This window comes from Piliocolobus tephrosceles, chromosome 16 (assembly GCF_002776525.5).
Source record: "Piliocolobus tephrosceles isolate RC106 chromosome 16, ASM277652v3, whole genome shotgun sequence".
Lineage (NCBI taxonomy): Eukaryota > Metazoa > Chordata > Mammalia > Primates > Cercopithecidae > Piliocolobus > Piliocolobus tephrosceles.
The window spans coordinates 33471498-33484768 of record NC_045449.1 but is presented as its reverse complement, the minus strand read 5'-3'; the positions used below and the strand labels follow the sequence as shown (position 1 = coordinate 33484768).

Sequence of the window (13271 nt, the reverse complement as noted above, 5' to 3'; positions counted from 1 at the left end):
ACAGAAAAAATAAAGGAAAGAAACATCTCAGAGAAATAACTCAAGAAAATTTATCAGAATTGAATAACATGATTTCCTGGTTGAAGGGGCTCACTAAGGCACAGGTAAAGGAGGAAAAGCTACAAAGCACTTCACTGTGTCCTTTCCAAGTACCAGCGGATAAAGAAAAACTCTTAAAATCTTCCAAAGACAAAAAGACAGGTCTCTCACAAAAGATAGAGAATCAGAATCACAACAGACTTCTGAAAAGCAACACTGAAACCAAAAAAATAGAAAAAATTGTCTTCAAATATTTTAGGGAAATTTTGGATTTCTAACTTAAGTTCTATTCAAGCCAAACTAACAAACTATAAGACAAAATAAAACCTTCAACATATAAGGACCTAAAACATTTGCTTCAAATGGACACTTTCTCAAGATGTTACTGGAAGATGTGCTCCATCAAAATAAAAAAAAAAAATTCAAAAAGGAATATCAAGGATGCAGGAAACTAGGGTTACAATCCAGAATAGAGGCAAAGATAATTCCTAAAACAACCAGGAAGGAAAACTCTGGGATGATAGCAGTGCGGCAAGTAGTCCAAATTGAGTTCAGAGGATAGAAGGTTTGACCATACTGGGAAGAATTTTTACAGCTGTGGCATGGTTTGGGGATTAATTAATGATGGAAAACATTAAAAAATTAATCCATAAGAAGAGGAGGCAGTTATTAACTCCAGGGAAGGCAAAAAGTCTTGTACAATAAAGGAAATGTAATTATAGTGCACTATGTAACTCAGTTGTTAATATTCCCAGGAAGGGATGGTGAAGTATCAGTGGTATAAGAGAAATAAACATCTTCCACAGGAGAGAATCAGTACGTAAGTTCTCAAGTTCAAAAACCAAGAAGTAGTAGTAGGATAAATGTTCCTTAGAAATATGGAGATAAAAACCAGAAGAGCTACCTAAAAACTTGAAAGCAATTGTTTCTGAGGAATAGGAATTGTAAACAGGAGGTGGGTGGGGAAAGGACAGTTACGTTTTTCACTGAAAACATAAAACTATGTGTTTGTGTTTCTTTGATAAAAGTTAAAATTTACAAAGCTAAAATTAAATTAACTTTAAAAAATAGTTCAAGCGTTTCAGTCCTAGATAAGATGAAGTAAGCATATTTAATAGTCTAAAAAACCTAGACAGAATATGTGGAATAGCTGTTTGAGAACTCTGAAAAGTAAGCACTGGTAGGTAGATTAAGAAAGGAGACCAGAATTCAAAATACCAATGATCTAACTCAAGTAACTATTTAATACCAGATAAAACAGAATTCCAAGCAAATAAAATTAGGGATAAAAGAGAATATTACATAATGATAACAGGGTGAATTCACCAAGAAGACATAAGAATCATAAATGTGTATGCACCCCAAAACAGGGTTTCAAAATACGTGAAGCAAAAACTGACAGATCTGAAGAGAAAAATAGACAAATATACAATTATAGTTGGAAACTTCAAAATTCCTCTCAGTAACAGAACTAGTAGACAAACTAATAAAGATATAGATGACTTGAGCAACATTATTAGCCAACTCAAGTCCAGTATGTTCTCTGACAGTAATGGAATTAAACTACTAATCTAGTTTAAACTAGAAATCAATAACAGAAAAATGTCCAAATACTTGGAAATTAAGCAGCATATTTCTAAATAATCCATAGACAAAACAGCAAGTTTCAAGTAAAATTAGAAAATATTTTGACCTGATCAAAAATGAAAATACAGCATATCAAAATGTAAGGACTGCAGCTAAAGCAGTGCTCAAATGGATATTTATATCATTAAATGCTTATTTTAGGAAAAAAATCCTCAAATCAGTGATCTTAGTTTCTACCTTATGAAGCTACAAAAACAAGAGCTAAATAAATGTGAGGCAAACAGGAAAAAAAGGAATAATAAAAACAAGTATAAATTGATGAATTGTAACAAAAATAATGAAATCAGAGAAATTAAGATTAAGCTGTTTGAACTAAGAGTTGAGCTACCATTCAACTCAGCAATTCCATTACTGATTATATGCCCAAAGGAAAATAAATCATTCTGCCAAATAGACACATGCAGCTGTGTGTTAATCACAGCACAATTCACAAAAGCAAAGACATAGAAGCAACTCAAATACCTATCAACGGTGGACTGGATAAAGAAAATATGGTACATATACACCATGGAATACTGCACAGCTATTAAAAAGGAACGAAATCATGTCCTTGCAGCGACATGGATGCAACTGGAGGCCATTATGCTAAGCAAACTAACACAGAAACAGAAAACCAAATACCATATGTTCCCACTTATAAATGGGAGATAAACAATGGGTACACATGTACGTAAAGATGGGAACACAGACACTAGGGAATGTAAGAGGAGGCAGAGAAGGAGGGAAGCAAGGATTGAAAAACTACCTATTGTGTTCTATGCTTACTTTCTGGGTAATAGGTTCAACTGTACTCCAAACTCCAACATCATGCAATATAACCTTGTAACAAACCTGCACATGTACTCCCAGAATCTAAAATAAAATAAAAGTTGAAAAAGAAAAAAAAAGACTCTTCGAAAAGATTGATAAAATTGATAAACCTCTAGCAAAATTAGCAAATAAAAAAAAGAGAAGCCACAATTACTAATATCAAGAGTAAAAGAGGTATTAATAGTATAACTACAGACTCTACAGACATTAAAAGAATAATATGGGAATACTATGAACAACTCTATACATATACATTTGATAACTTAGATGAAGTAGATTAATTCCACAAAACCCACAAAATACCAAAATTCATCCAAGATGAAACAGATAACATGAATAGCTATCCAGCAAAGAAACAGAATTCATAGTTAAAAGCCGTCTAAAAAATTACCCAGATATGTTCACTAACAAATATTACCAAACATTTTAAAGAAGAAATAACACAAATTTTACATGATGTCTTCTCAAAAATAGAAGATGTAATCCTTCTCAGTTTATTTTATGAGGCCAAGATGGAATCGATAACATGTATAGCTATATAGCAAAGAAATAGAATCCATAGTTAAAAGCCTTCTAAAACATTCTCCACCCAGATGTGTTCACTAGCAAATATTACCAAACATTTAAAGAAGAAATAACACAAATTTTATATAATCTCTTCTGAAAAATAGATGCAATCCTTTCCAATTTATTTTATGAGACCAGAATTAACCAGCAATCAAAACCAGATGAGGACTACAAAACAAAAGAAAAAGGAGGAGGGGGGAAGAAAACTGTAAGAGCCTAAAAATAAAACTGCACACCTACAACCATCTGATCTTTGACAAAGTTAGCAAAAATAAGCAATGGGGAAAGGACTCCTTGTTCAATAAATGGTGCTGGAGTAATTGGCTTGCTATATGCAGAAGAATGAAACTGGACCCCCTCCCTTTTACCCTATACAAAAATCAACTCAAGATGGATTAAAATGAACTCAACGTGGATTAAAGATTTAAGTGTAAGACCTCAAACTATAAAAATCCTAGAAGAAAACCTAGGAAATACTGTTCTAAACATCCGACTTGGCAAAGAATTTGTGACTAAGTCCTCAAAAGCAACTGCAACAAAATAAAAATTGACAAGTAGGGCCTAACTGGCTAGCCATATGCAGAAGATTGAAACTGGACCCCCTTCCTTACACTATATACAACAACTAACTCAGGGTGAATTAAAGACTTAAATGTAAAACCTTAAACTAAAAACCCTTGAGGAAAACCTTGGAAATACCATTCTGGACATAGGCTCTAGAAAGATTTCATGATGAAGACACCAAAAGCAATTGCAACAAAAACAAAATCGACAAATGGGACTTAATTAAACTACAGAGCTTCTGCACAGCAAAATATCAACAGAGTAAAGACAACCCAGAGAATGGGAGAAAATGTTTGCAAACTATGTATCTTACAAACATCTAATATCCAGAATCCATAAGGAACTTAAATTGACAAGCAAAAAACAACCCCATTAAAAAGTGGCCAAAGGACATGAACAGACATTTCTCAAAAGGAGACATGCATGTGGCCAAGAAGCATATGAAAAGATGTTCAACATGCTAATCATTAAAGAAATGCAAATCAAAACCACAATGCGGCTGGGCGCGGTGGCTCACACCTGTAATCTCAACACTGGGAGGGCAAGGCAGGCGGGTCACTTGAGGTCAGGAGTTCAAGACCACTTTGCCCAATATGGCGAAACCCCATCTCTACTAAAAATACAAAAATTAGTTGGGCATTGTGGCATATAACTGTAATTCCAGCTACTTGGGAGGCTAAGGCAGAATTGTTTGAAACGAGGAGGTGAAGGTTGCAGTGAGCTGGGATTGTGCCACTGCACTTCAGCCTGGGCAACAGAGTGAGACTCTGTCTCCAAAACACACACACACACACACGCACACACACAAGATGACATCTCATACCAGTCAGAGTGGCTATCGTTAAAAAGTCAACAAAACAAAAACAAACAAACAAAAAAAACAGATGCTGGTGGCAAGGTTACAAAGAATAGCGACCACATATATACTGCTGGTGGGGACATAAATTAGTTCAGCCACTGTGGAAAGCAGTTTGTTGATTTCTGAAAGAAGTTAAAGCAGAAGTACTGTTCAACCCAACAATTCCATTATTGGATATATACCCAAAGGAATGTAAATCATTCTCCCATAAAGATATATGTATCTGTATGTTCATCACAGCACTGTTCACAGTAGCAAAGATGTGGAATCAACCTAAATGCCTATTGATAGTAGACTGGATTAAGAAAATGTGGTACATATACACAATGGAATACTATGCAACCGTAAAAAAGAATAAGATCATGTCCTTTGCAGCAATATGAATGGAGCTGGAGGCCATTCTAAATGAACTAATGCAGGAACAGAAAACCAAATACCACATGTTCTCACTTATACATGGGAGCTAAACATTAAGTATATGTGGACAGAGAAGGGAACAATAGACACCAGGGCCTACTTGAGGGTGGAGAGTAGGAGGAGAGTGAGGAAAAATACCTGTTGGATACTATGCTGCTTTTTACCTGGGTGACAAAATAATCTGTCCCAATTTGTCACAACAAATCCCCATGACATGCAATTTGCCTCTGAAACAAACCTGCACATGTATTCCTGAAACTAAAATAAAAGTTAAAAAAAACAACAACTATAGATCAATATCCCTCTGAAACACAGATGAAGATGTCCTTTATAGAGTGCCAGCAAATTGGGTAAGGTCCTCAAAAATGGCAGAACAAAGGCCTTTGAAATTTCTAAAAGCAATGAGAAAATAGGCAAAAATAAGTTAGAATCAACTTTATCAAAACTCTGGGTATTAATCAAAAGTTACAGCATTCTAGGAAGCATTTACTCCTTAAAAATAGCTGAATTACAGTAAGAACAGTAAGCTTTGTGGTATTTTAACTTGCTCTGTTCTCACCTCTCTCCAAGTTCACAATAGCCTTAAAAACCAACAGCCTGAAATCATGAGAAAAGCCAGCAACCTGACAGTCATTGGAAGGAGCAAAATGGGGCTGGAGAACATTTCCAGAGAATTATGTGACCTACCTGGGAGTTTCCTGGAAGACCCCACTCACAAGGCTATCTTTATTTGACCTGACTCAGAGCTCACCCAGCCAGCTGTTTAACTTCACAGCTACCTGAGACAATGAATGACATTTGGGGCAAGTGAGAGGCTTGCCGAAAAATGTAATGAGAAAAGCTGAGGAATGCGATGTGCATAGAGAGCTTTTAAAGTTCTGACATATTCCTGGGATTTTAGTGGGCCATGCCTATGTGTAGGACTGTGCATGTGACCAGTGATGTGGACATGCCAAGAAAAGACCTGAAAAGGCCTTAAGCTATCACTTTGGTACTCTGCTGAAGCAGGAAGTGAAATCAAGATCAGAGTTATTACCTACCTTGCTGAGGATTGAAATTATGTCCCAATACATGCAGAGACTCTTGGCAAAGAATGGGAGACATGATGATTCTAGACATTTAAGGAAATCTCTGTCTAATTATTAGCTGACTACTAAGTTAACCAAGCAGTCTTCAATGACCACACGTGAGAGAATATAGACTTTACAGTATTATTTTAGAAAAATTGCAAGAACAAAAAACCTTGAAGAGGGAGAATAATCTGATTTCTGTATTTGCCACATTATATTATTTAAAATGTACTGTTTTAAACAGAAATCATGACACATAACAAAGTATAACTGTACACTAAGAGAAAAAAATAATAGAAACTATCCCTGAGGAAACCCAGACATTTGTCTTAGTAGACAAAGCTATGCGTTAGGAGAGACAGCTAGTTCAAATATGTTCAATAACTAAGCAAACTGTATCCAAAACTCTGAGAATGATGTCTCACCTCACTAAATAGGGAATATCAATAAAGAGATAAAATTTGCTTAACAAAAACCTAATTGCAATTCTGGAGTTGGAAAGTAAAATAGCTAAAATGAAATATTCATTACAGGGGCCCAACAGCAGATTTAAGCAGGCAGAAGAAAGAATTGATTTACTTAAACATCAATTGAGGTTATTCACTCTGAGGAACAGAAAGAAAAAGAATGAAGAACAACTAGGATAATCTCAGAGACCTGTAGAACCTCATCAAGTGTACCAACATATGCATATGTGGAGTCCCAAAAGGACAGGAGAGAAAAAATAACAGAAAGAATATTTGAAGACATTATGGCTGAAAATGTTCTGAATTTGATTAAAAACATTAATTTATACATCCAAGAAGATAAGCAAACTCCAAGTAGGATGAACTCAGGGAGATTCCCATCTAGATGGTTGAAATCAAACAGCCAGAAGACAGAATCTAGAAAGCGGCAAGAGAGAAATAACTTATCATGTACAAAACATCCTCCAGACCAGGAAGCAGTTAATTGACATGGTCAAAGTGCTGAAAGAAAATGACCATCAACTAAGAATACTATATCTAACAAAACTGTCCTTCAGAAATAAGGTAAAAATTAAGATATTCCCAAATAAACAAAAACCAAGAGAATTACTCTGTAGCAAACTTATCCTGCAAGAATTACTAAAAGGAGTCTTCCAGGCTGAAATGAAAGGATATTAGGAAGTAAGTCAAATGCACATGATGAAATAAAGAATACCCACAAAGATAATGATATAGGTAAATATAAAAGTTAATATAAATGTATTTCTTGCTTATAATTATTTTTCTCCTGATTTTTTTAAAAGAGCAACTGCATAAAACAATAATTGTAAATCTGTGGTGATTGTCTCGTGGGTTGCCAAGACCACCTTCAAGTTCAGTAATTCACTTGGAACAGTTAGATAGCCTCAGGATATAACTGTATACATGGCTAGGATTTATTACAGAGAAATGATAGCAAGCACAATCAGCAAAGAGAACAGAACATGTGCATGGGACAAAGTCCAGGGAGCCAGTCTTAAGCTTCTAAGTGTCCTCTCCCAGTGCAGTTACACAGAACACACTTCCCCAAGCAATGAGTTGTGGCAACATGCATGAAATATTTCCAATCAGAGGAACTCATTAACACCCAGGGATTTTATTGGGGCTGGTCTGCCTAGCAGTTTCCAGAAGACTAGACTCTCAAAAGGAGAATAAGTATTCAGCATTAATATATTGTTTACTCAAACAGTTTAGGCACAGTGAGACTCTCTTATCAGTCAATCACAGGAACCCTCCTGAATCTAAGTTTTCATTTATCAGCCCAGAGCCACCTTTAAACAGACCTTTCTAGGGATAAATAATCCAACCTACAATGTTAATTCTTCTGCACCAGCATACAATATTTAAAGATATAATTTATATGACAATAACAACCCAAAGGTGATAGGTGAGGGAACAGAAGGACCATTTTTGTGTAAAATTGAAATTAAGTTGGTAATTATACTGACTAGGTTATTACTTGTTGATGTGTTTATTATACTCTTCAACCACTAATAAAAATAATTTAGAAAATATAGTAATGTAAATGATAAGAGAATTAAAATTATATACTGGTGTCTATTGGAGAAAATGGAAAGTAATGGAAAGACAGAAGAACAAAATACATAAGGCATATAGAAAGCAAATAGCAAAGTGGGTATTTTACAAAATAGCTAAGTAAATCCTACCTTAACAGTAATTACATTAAATATAAATGGATTAAACACTCCAATCTAAAGGCAAAGTTTGGCTGAATGGATTGAAAATAATGTGATATATGCTGTCTGCAAGAGAAACACTAGTTTAGAAAACACAAATAGGTTGAAAATAAAATGATGGGAAAAGACATACCATGCAAATAGTAAACAAAAGAGAGCTGGTTTGGTTATACTAATAGATAAAATAGACCCTTAAGACAAAATAAATGTTAATAGAAACAATTAACATTTTATAATGATAAAAATGCCATCCTGCCTGCAATCTAGCACTTTGGGAGGCTGAGGTGGGCAGATTGCTTGAGCCCTCAAGTCTAGCCTAGGCAACATGATGAAACCCTGTCTCTACTAAAAGTACAAAAAAGTTAGCTGGGCGTAGTGGCATGTACCTATAATCTCTGCTATTCAGGAGACTGAGGTGGGAGAATCACGTGAGCCCAGGAAGTTGAGGCTGCAGTGAGCCATGATCTCACTACTGCACTCCAGCCTGGGCAACAGGAGTGAGACTCTGTCTCAAAAAAAAAAAAAAAAAAAAAAACAGCCATTCTCTGAAGAATGTATAACAAGTCAAAACATGTGCAATTATAAACATATGTAGTTAACATAAAAGGCCCCAAAACACATCTAGCAAAAAGCATCAGAAATCAAGAATTTAGTAATACTTGGAGACTTCCATACCATACTCAATAATGGATAGAACAACTAGAAGGAAAATCAACAGGAAATAAAGTTTGTAGTTTTGTTGGTTTGAACAAAACTACAAACCAACGACTACAAACAAACCTAACAGACATCTGTAGCACACTTCACCCAACAACAGGAGAATATGCATTCTCCTCAAGTGAACGTGACACATTCTTCAGGATAGACCATCCGTTCATCCATAAAATATAAAATAAGTTTCCATAAATGTTAAGAGGTTGAAATCATTACAAGTATTATTTCTGACCACAATGAAATAAACCAGAACTCAATAATGGAAGGAAAAATGGAAAATTCACAAATACATGGAAATTCAATGACACACTTTTAAATAACCAATGGGTCAAAGAAGAAATCAGAAGAAAAATTGAAAAATACATTGTGATAAATGAAAATGGAAACAATGTCCCAAAATTTGGGGGACACAGTGAAAGTACTGCTCCCAGGGAAATTTTAAAAAGCTGTAAACATCTAGGCTGGGCGTGGTGGCTCATGCCTGTAATCCCAGTAGTTTCGGAGGTTGAGGTGGGCGGATTACCTGAGGTCAGGAGTTTGAGACGAGCCTGGCCAACATGGTGAAACCCCATCTCTACTAAAAATACAAAATTTAGCCGGGCGTGGTGGCACAGGCCTGTAATCCCAGCTACTCCGGAGGCTGAGGCAGGAGAATTGCTTGAGTCCAGGAGGCGGAGGTTGTAGTGAGCTGAGATCATGCCACTGCACTCCAGCCTGGCTGACAGAGCGAGAGACTGTCTCAAAAAAAAAAAAAAAAAAAAAAGGCTGTAAACATCTGTATTTTAAAAGAATAAACATCTGGAATCAATAATCTAACCTTCCACCTTAAGGAATTAGGAAAAAAAAGAGCAAACTAAACCCAAAGCAAGGCAATCAAAGGAAATACTAGAGATTGGAAAGGAAATAAATGAAATAGAGAATTCAAAAAACAGTAGAGAATAACCAAGGTAACAAAAGTTGATTTGTTGAAAAGATCAACAAAATTGACAGACCTGTACCAAGACTGACCAAAGAAAATACAGAGAACTTCTAATTTACTAAAATTAGAAATGAAAGAGGAGATGTTACTACCTTACAGAAATACAAAGGATTATAAGAGAATACCTTCAAAAATTGTGTGATGCGGTGAAACTCCATCTCTACTAAAAATACAAAAAATTAGCTGGGCGTGGTGGCGGGCGCCTGTAGTCCCAGCTACTTAGGAGACTGAGGCAGGAGAATGGCGTAAACCCGGGAGGCGGGGCTTACAGTGAACCGAGATCGCGCCACTGCACTCCAGCCTGGGCGACAGAGCCAGACTCTGTCTCGAAAAAAAAAAAAATTGTGTGATGAGAAATTAAATAACTTAGATTAAATGGACAAATTCATAGATAGACACAAAATACTGAGAATATATCAAGAAGAAATAGAATATCTTTTTTTTTCTTTTTTTTTTTGAGATGGAGTCTCACACTATCACCTGGGCTGGAGTGCAGTGGCATTATCTCAGCTCACTGCAACCTCCGCCTCCCAGGTTCAAGCAATTCTCCTGCCTCAGCCTCCTGAGTAGCTGGGATTACAGGTGCCTGCCACCATGCCCGACTGTATTTTTAGTAGAGATGGTGTTTTACCATGTTGGTCAGGCTGGTATCAAACTCCTGACGTTGTGATCAGCCTGCCTCGGCCGCCCAAACTGCTGGGATTACAGGCATGAGCCACTGCGACCAGCTGAAATAGAATATCTGAATAGATGTATAACAAGTAAAGATAGAATTTGTCATCAAAACACTTCCCCCACTTTTTTTTTTTTTTTTTTGAGACAAAGTCTCACTCTTGCTCAGGCTGGAATGCAGTGATGTGATCTCAGCTCACTGCAACCTCTACCTCCCAGGTTCAAGTGATTCTCCTGCGTCAGCCTCATGATTAAATGGCTTCACTGGTGAATTCTACCAAAAATTTACAGAAGAATTAGCATTAATCTTTCATTAACTCTAGCAAAAAATGGAAGAGAATTTTTACCAATTCATTCTATGTGGCCAGTATTATCTGATACTAAAACAAGTAAAATACATTACAAGAAAAGAAGATTGTACAGCAATATTTCATATGACTATAGAAATGAAAGCCATTGACAGAATCAGCAACATACTAAAAGGATTATACACCATGACCAAGTAAGATCTATCCCAGCAATCCAAGATTGGTTCAACATGCTTTATAAAATCAGTTAATGTAATACACCATATTAACAGAAGACCAAAACCACATGATCTTCTCAAGATGCAAAAAAAAAAAAAAAAAAAAGCATAAAACAGCATTCAACACATTTTCATGATGAAAATACTCAACAAAGTGGGAATATAAGGTTACTTACTTAGCTTTAATGAGGTCATCTATGAAAAACTCACAGCTAACATCACACTTAATCGTAAAAGACTGAAATGTTTTTCCTAAGTTCAAGATCACAACAGTGATTTTCACTCTTACCACTTCTGTTCAATATTGTATTGGAGGTTCTAACCAGGGCAGTGAGACAAGGAAAAGAAAGAAAGGTATACAGATTGGAAAGGAAGAAGCAGAACTATTTTTATTTGCGAATGATATATTACACACAGAAAATTCTAAGAAATCCATTTTTAAAATAGCAGAACTGATAGGTTCAGCAAGGTTTCAGGTTACAAGACCAATATTAAAAAAAAATGACATTTTTATTCACTAGAGCCAAAAATCTAAAAATGAACTTAACAAAATTCCATTTAAAATAACATCAGAAAGAATAAAATACTTAGAAATATACTTAACTAAGGAGATGAAAGATCTATATATGGAAAACTGCAAAACATTATTGAATGAAAATTCTAAATAAATGGAAAGAATTCCATGTTCATGGATTAGAAGACTTATTGTTAAGATATCAGCACTCCCCTATATTGATATAGAGGTTAAATACAATACTAATCAAAATCCCAGCTGACTTTCTGGCAGAAATTGAGAAGCTGATTCTAAAATTATTATGGAAAGGCAAGGAACCCAGAACAGTCAAAACAATCTTGAAAAAGAAAAACATACTAGGAGAACAAACAGTTTTCTATTTCAAACTTATTACAAAGCCACACTAATCAAGACTATGTTGTACTGGCATCAAGACAGATGTATAGATCAATGGGTAGAATTGAGGTCCATAAACAAATTCATACATCTACAGTGAATTGGTTTTTGACAAGAGTGCCAAGACAACTCAAAGAAAGAATAGTCTTTTCACCAGATGGTGTTGGGACAACTGGATATGTGCAAATAATGAAATTAGACTCCTACCTCATACCACATACAAAAGTTAACTCAAAGTGGATCAAAGACAGAAAAAGGTGAAAACAGGTATAAATTTTCTTGACCTTGTATTAGGCAACAGTTTCTCAGATCTGCTATCAGAAGCACAAGCAACCAAAGAAAAAGTAGATAAATTGGACTTTGTTATAGTTCAAATTTTTGTTCTTCAATGGACAGTATCAAGAAATGGAAAAGACAACTCACATATGGAGAAAATATTTGCAAATCATGTGTAGCAGGATCTAGTATCCAGAATATATAAAGAACTCTTACAACTTAATAATAAAAAGACAAAATGGGCCATTAAAAATGGACCAATAATTTGAACAGACTTCTCCAAAAAAGGATACACAAGTGGCCAGTAAGCACATAAAAATGATGTTCAACATCATTGGTCGTCAGGGAAATGCAAATCAAAGCCGTAATGAAATATCATTTCACACTTCCTAGGGTAGATTTAATTTTAGAAGGGTATACAATAACAAGTGATGGTGAGGATGTGGAGATTTTGGAACCCTCATACATAGGAGGTGGGAATGTAAAATGTGCAGCTGCTTTGGAAGACAGTATGGCAGTGTTTGAAAAAGTTAAACATAGAATTACCATATGACTCATCAGTTCCACTTCTAGGTATATGCCCAAGAGAATAAAAAACATGTATTCATATAAAAACTTGTACCTGAATGTTTCTAGCAGCATTATTCATAGTAGCCAAAAAGTGGAAATATTAACTTATAAAGTACTGAGAAATGATACAATATGAGTGAATCTTGAAAACATCACGTTCAGTGAAATATGCCAGATACAAAATACTACATATTGTATGATTCCACTTAAATGAAATGTCCAGAATCGGCAAATCTCTAAGGACAGAAAGATTAGTGGTTGCCAGAGGTAATGGGGAATAATTGGGATAATTTGGAGTAACAGCTAGTGGGCACAGGGTTTCTTTTTGGGGTGGTGAAAATGTTCTGGGATAAATAAGTGGTATAGGTTATACAGCCTTGTAAATATACCAAAAACCATTGCATTGTATGTACACTTTAAAATTGTTTAATAATTATTAAAAAGTATG

The 13271-nt window shown here is 35.4% G+C and overlaps 1 protein-coding gene across 1 annotated transcript in view; it reads left to right on the top strand.

Annotated features, from left to right (window-relative positions):
- BRIP1 (BRCA1 interacting protein C-terminal helicase 1) overlaps positions 1–13271 on the top strand; it is a 180432-nt gene that overhangs the window by 153923 nt on the left and 13238 nt on the right. The window lies entirely within an intron of this gene.